Source organism: Camelus ferus, chromosome 9, assembly GCF_009834535.1.
Source record: "Camelus ferus isolate YT-003-E chromosome 9, BCGSAC_Cfer_1.0, whole genome shotgun sequence".
Classification (NCBI taxonomy): domain Eukaryota; kingdom Metazoa; phylum Chordata; class Mammalia; order Artiodactyla; family Camelidae; genus Camelus; species Camelus ferus.
Window position 1 is genome coordinate 6920005 of NC_045704.1, and position 6909 is coordinate 6926913.

Here is a 6909-nt window from a genome sequence, read left to right on the forward strand (position 1 = left end):
TTCACGTCCACAGCTCCCAGAATGCGACTCGTGACCCCCGTCTATGACGTCACTGCTGTGAGAACCATAGCTGACGTCAGCGTGCTGGAACCACAGCTCCCAGAATGCATCGCGCAACCCACCTATGACGTCATTTCTGCGCGACCCACCGCTGACGTAAGCGTGCCAGGACCACAGCTCCCAGAATGCGCTGGGGCCCTTCACGTCCACAGCCCTCAGAATGCACCGCGCGACCCACCGATGACGTAGAGCACCAGGACCACAGCTCTTAGAATGCATCGAGTGCGCCCGCCCACCTGAATACAATTTCCAGAAGGCGCCGCGTCTCCCTCCAGGAGCCCGGACAGGACTGGAGTTATAGTCAAGAGTGGGTGAATGCGCAGGGATGGAGGGCACTTTGTGGGGCAGTGATGAGGGTGAGTGGATGGTCCCCTGGAGGGTGTTACGGAGGTGGGACTGTGCATGGTGCGTGGGGAGGGGATGTGTGAGGAGGTAAGAGGTGTGAGAGGTGTGTGTGGAGGTGAGGGTGTTGTTATCCACCCGGATTCTTGGATTCTGTAATCAATAGAAATTGACAAGAGGCCAGAAGAGAAACTCAGGAAAGGCTTTTTTGGGACTTGCCCTCTTGTCATGGGGGTGGGGGTGGAGGGTTCATGCTCTGAGCGGCCCAAGCCAAAAACTGGTGCTATTATCACCTTGATACTAGATGCCCTTGTCCCACTTAGATACCTGGGTCTCTCCCAGAGTCTTATATTAAAAGCCCTAACCCCCAGTGGGAAGGTATTTGGAGGTGGGGCTGCTGGGGGGTGATTTGATTTAGATCAGTTTATGAACCTGGATGTGGGCTGATAAACAGTGTGGCTACAGAGTCTGTGTCCCAGATCTCCCCAGGTTCAGAGTCTCCTCTTAGGGGCCTTAGATCAGTGACTGAGTCTCTAAGCCCCACCCTGGGGTGACAAAACGAGGGAGAAGAGGCAGGAGCCCCGCCCTAGGACTTGGGCTCCTTGGGGGCTGCAGCTCCAGTTCAGCTCGGAGGTGCAGAAGTGTCACAGAAGCACAAATGGAAATGGGAGAATGCTGGCATTTGGAAACTTCACAAGGAAGGCACCTGCGGGAAGTGTGGATTCCTGGGCCTCAGGTTTATCATCCTCGAACCGCCCCTGAGGAGGAAGAGATGGGGGAGGTCAGAAGAGGGGACTTGAGGGAGGCCAGATCTACCCTCAGGGACCAGAGACCCTAGTTCCAAAGTCCCCTCACCCAGAGCCCCCAGCCAATGGCCTCTCCCAGGGACCCTAGCCCTTCCAGTCCAGCCCCTATAGGGTATTGCTCCTGCGCTGCCTGCCCTGGGCCTGCTCCCTCCTGCTCACCCTCCAGGGCTCACCGAACAACAGCCCCAATGTTTACTACATGCCAGGCATGCTGTGGGCACTTTCATCAGTTTGCTTGATCCTCACTCGGCCCCTGTGAGGGAGGCAACGCTACCTGACCGATTTCACAGGATGGAAACTAAGGCCTCAAGAGGGAAGATGCTCACCTGAGTCCACATGGACAGATGGGGTGATTCGTGCCCCCCTGGAATTAGTCTGGGGATATGGCACCCCACCAGGGTGACCCAGGGTGGGAATACATGTTTGGAGCAGGAAACCCTGGACCTGCGGCTCCATTTCCCTCTGTGTCTGTTTCCTCTTGGGTCCAACAGGGACAGTCTTCCGAGAGGATGGACAGCATTATGCCGTGAAGTCTTTGTGAAATGAGGCACAACATGAAACAGCTCTCAGGGCCCTTGCCGCCCAAGGCCACACTGCCTTCACACTCTACATCCCCACCATGCTGGGCAGGGGCAGGTCACGGGGATCAGGGCTCCACAGAAAGTGGCCCTGTGACTTGATGCTTGAGGCTGGCCTCAGACTCCTCCCTCTACCACTGTCCCCGAGCCTACACAGAGTCCCTGAGCTGTGGCTCCATGCCACCCCCAGCCTGTGAGCTTCTCAAGGACTTGCTGGGCCACGCTGGCCAATTTCCCTAATGCAGGGACAAGGAGGGACCGTCACCACCCTATGTTATATGGATGGGGGAAAACAAGGGCGTAGAGGGGTTAAGTCAGAGATTGTGAAGCAAACGATGGGCAGGTGGGGATTTGAAGCTGTCCAGTCAGCCTTGAGTCTGCGCCTTAAAAAGATCATTTTTTAAATAGAAGTATGTGTCCTCAGCTCAGTGAGTTTTGACCAGTGCACACACCTGTGTAACCACCATCCAGATCAAGCTCTAGAACTTTCTGTGAGGATGGAATATTCTGGAGCTGTGCTGTCCAATTTGGCAGCCATCAGCCCAGGTGGCGGCTGAGCGGGAGGAATGCAGGTGGTGTGACTGGGAAGTTGAATTTATGATTTTATTTAAGTTTATTTAATTACTTCACATTTCAATATCTGCGTGTGGCTCATAGCTACCAGTGGGAAGTTCAGCCCTAGGATGTTTCAGCACCGCGGACAGAGCCCTTCTGGCTCCCCTGCCAGGAGAGGCCCTCCCCAGCCTCGGGGTGGTGACTGCTGGGACTCCTGACAGCCCACGAGTTGTGTCTGTTCTCCAGCTTCACACACAGGGAATGATATGCTGTGTAACAGGCTGAGGTCTCAGCTCCATGCTGTCAGGTGTGTGGATGATGGCACCAGACACCCGTCAGGATCCCCCGTTATGGGGACTGTTGAGGACAAAGTGGGTGAGTACTCTGAAGGGTGCTGAAAATTATAGTCCCAGCTGTCCTGAATTCAGGTCCCGACAGAGACTCCCAGGAGGGAAGGGCTGACTGGTCCCTCTGCCCCTCCCCACAGTGAGCAGATCCCTGGGGCCCTGACCCACCCAGTGCCCTTCCTCCTAGTGTCCTTCCTAAGCTGGGAACAGCAAGCATGGGTGGTGAGTAAAGCCTGTTACATCTGGGAGCCAACCACTCTCTGCTGGGCGACCTTGGGCTGCGCAAGTCCTCTTAGGCCTCAGTTTTCTACCTGTAAAATGGGGTAACAGTACACCTTGTGGAAGGCTGTTTGTTCGTTCATTAACAAATACTCCATGGACCAGGCACCACATCATGGAACTTACAGTCTGTGATGAATGGGAACCAGGATAAAGTGCTCAGATGTGGTAAGTGCTAAAAAGCATAATGTGGGCGTGGGTGGCCAGGGAAGTCCCCCAAATCGCTAAACTTATACCTTCCTGAGTGACTGGTGAGGTGGAGGAGGAGCACGGTGGGCAAGGGGAGCCGCAGGTGAGGCCTGGGAAATGAAGAAATCAGGTCATGCAGGGCCTGGAAGGCATGGATCGGAGTGTGAATTTGTTTCAAATCAGGGATCAGCAAATTCTGCCCCACTGCCCATTTCTGGACAGCCAGTGAACTAAGAATCATTTTTCTAGTTTTAAGTGGTTTGAGGGGAAAGGGTCAAGAGAAGAGCAACGTTAACTGAAATTCTGATTTCAGTGTCCATCAACCAAGTTCTGGATTTTCTCAGGAAAAAAAATGTGGATCCGTGTTTTCTCTCTTGCTAAGTAAGAACCTCCATGCGTCCTCGGTTTTGCCTCTTGGACTGCAAGGCAGCACTTTACAGGGAGGGTCTGCTGACCCTGCTCTTATGACCTGGCCGGTGACAGAGGCTCAAGGGGAGGGGTGGCCTCACCGTACACAGTTTAAAGACCCCTCCAGTGTCATGTGGAGAGCGATGGAGGGGGCAAGAGAAGGCAGAGAGCTGTGAGGAGGTGGTGGCCTGGGCTAGGTTAACGAGGGCAGGGCGGTGAAGTGAAGGCAGCAGGTGCAGGGTATATTTTGAAGGAGATCCGGTTTCTGAAAATGTTCAGCCCTGTTAACACCACCGCGCCCTCTGCCTCCCCTGGCCTTGGGCGACGCTTGCAGGTAGGGATTCCTGTTCCTAGAGTCTACTTCTTACACAGCAGTGGGGCTCCAAGCTCCTGGCTTGGACGTTGGAGCCCAGGGCTGGGATTCTGGCCAGAGAAGTACTGCTGGGTAAGCACAGGTAGCACGGAGTGGGTGTGGCCACAGCCACACACATGAGCTCCCTTGGGACAGAACAACTGCCTCAGTCCCACAAACTGAAAACGTACACCCACACAAAAACATGTGAATGTTCACAGTGGCAATGTTTAGGTAAACAAACTCGTGTATCTATACAATGGGGTATTATTCAGCTACAAAAACGAATGAAGTACCAATACACAGCACAACATGGATGGACTTGGAACACATTATTCTCAGTGAAAAAAGCCAGACACAGAAAAACATACATTGTATGACTGCATTTTTAGGAAAAGTCCAGAATAGAAACAAAAAGTGGATTAATGGGTGTTGAGGCTGGGGAAGAGGTGAATGGGGAGTGATGGCTAAAGGTATAAGGCATAGGCACACACTTGAGTCACACCTGCACACACAGGTGGTGTCACACATGCAGGACACCCCTCTCCTCACACACACGCAGTGACACAGTTAAGCACATGGACACACGAGGACACACCTACACACAGATTAAGTCTCACATGCAGGACACTCCCTCCGTTGACACGTACACGTGCAGGGTCGCACTCGGACACACACCTGAGGTCTCACCTGCTCCTGCAGGTCGTTCCCCGTCCCCAACCCCTAGGACGCGCACCACACCCTCCTCTCCCCGCTCCCCTACAGGCTGTCGGGCCCAGGTGTACGCCCCCTCCAGCCCCACCGCGTGCACACGCGAGCAACCCCTTCCTCTCACTCACACCTGCCACCCAGCTGGGACAGCGGACTCACCAAGGTGGGACCGCGCCTCCTACCGCCCGGTGCGCGCTCACCAAGGGCACTTCCGCCTGGCGCCGGAGGCTAGGACTTCACCTCCCAGCGGGCCCCGAGCCCGCGGGCCTGGAACGGGCCAGCACGGCGCGAATGGCCTCCTGGGAAATGAAATCCAAGAGCGCCTCCACAGGAAGAAGCGTGGGAATTGGTCATCAGCTGAGCCCTGCGGTGGGAAGACTAGATCTATACTGGCACTGCACGTAGTTTTCTGTATGTCCTTGTAGGTGTGCAGCCTATGTACTTTCCCCATCTTTCTCTTTGCACATATATCTGTGTAAGTATTAATGGAAGAAAGTTTCATATCTTCAGGTGTGAAAAAGTCATTCTGTTGAGTCCATGATTTAACTTTACATTTATGCTAACTAAAACATACATTGTATTACCGTATTATTTACTCTAATTGTTAAAGAAAAGGGTGCACTGATCAAAAGTAAAGAATGTCCATGTTAAAAATAAAGGTTGCCTCCCTTCCTGGGACACCAATGCTAGGCCTCCTTCAATGATGACTCCCTTCCCAGGTGCCAAGGCCACACTAACTTGCTGTGTATGTGCTGGTCTAGTTTTTAAAACCTTGAAGGACTATATCCCTGACTTGTTTGGTGTTCTTTGTTCTGACAGGATATAGAACTGCTGAAAACCATGCTTCAATGGAGCAGTTTCTCAGAGTTATCTGAGAGGCTGTCTCCTGGACTATATAGTCCTCAGTTTGGCTCCAGTGAAACTTTTCTATTTCTATTATAGGTTGTTAATTATTTCCATTGATAGTATATAGTGTGGGAATTTGCCCCCGAAACCTATATATCCTTCAGCAAATGTCCACCCACCCAAGACACAAGGGAGAAACCATGCCATCACCTACTCCATAGCCCACATGCTAATTTCTCCCAGTAATGCCCTAGGTACTTTCTCTTTCATTTTTTATTGAAAACCACACTTTGCACTCTGCTGCCCCATCTTGAGTCATCTTCAATCTGGAAGGAATCCTCAGCTTTTTTTTCTTTTTAATAGTCTTCACATTTTTCATGTTTCCAATCTGGTTTTTCAAACTGTCTTCCAATTTAGATTTGACTGATTGTTCCTGTATATATAACTTAAAACAATCATAATCATATTTTACACGCTCCTGTTTCTTTCCACTGACTCTAACCATTTCTCCACTTCATTATTTTTTGAAAACTGTTCTTTGTTAAGTGGCTACATATTATTCCATTGTATTATTGGTGGAAGTAATCAATAAACCATCTAAAATAGGAAAGGAAAACAGTTTTATTTGAGCCCAACTAAGGACTATAGCCTAGGAGACACAGATCCAAGAAGCACTTGAATTGTGTTCCCACTGACTACAAAATGGGAGAGGCTTATAAAGGCAAAACCTGCAAAGTTACATAAATTGTCAAGAATTAGGATTAGAGCTGGCAAGAAGTAAGGGTGCTTGTTAGGCAAAGATCGGCTGGGGTCCAAAATGGTTGCACAGTTACAAGGGGGAGACCCTGAGACCATAAGCTTGCAGTTGGCAGCCGCTGGCAGATACAGTTTTGAGAACCGCTGGTGGTGTCCTTGAGTCTGATACATTTTAAAAAATTCCAGTTCTCAGTGACACAGAAACATGTCTGAAACCACATCCACAATGATCCCCCAGCTCCATTTTGGATGCCTCAACCATAGTTACTCCATTTTAGTTCTAAAATGCATTCTTAGTAGTTAAAGCAGATGTACAATGCACGTTTGACAGGCCTTTCGACAGGCTGTTTTGGATAGAATAAAGTTCAAGTTAAATCATGTATAAGCCAGAGTGACTTCCCCATATCTCGATACGTAAAAATTTCTTCCATCTGTATGAATTTACCATAACTTACTTTCTCTTTTGGGTTCTGCACCCAATTCCAATGTGGCAAGGGAGGAGTGGGAAGGTGGGAAAGGGGTTGGGGGGCAGTTTCCTCCAAACCAATAATCAATTAATTCTCTGACACTATCAACCAGGAGATAGTGTCAGATTCCACAGGTTGAGGGTTCAGTCCTACAAAACTGCCCTCAAAACCCCACTTCAGACACCAGTCCAGACCGTTACCTGAACTTCTGAC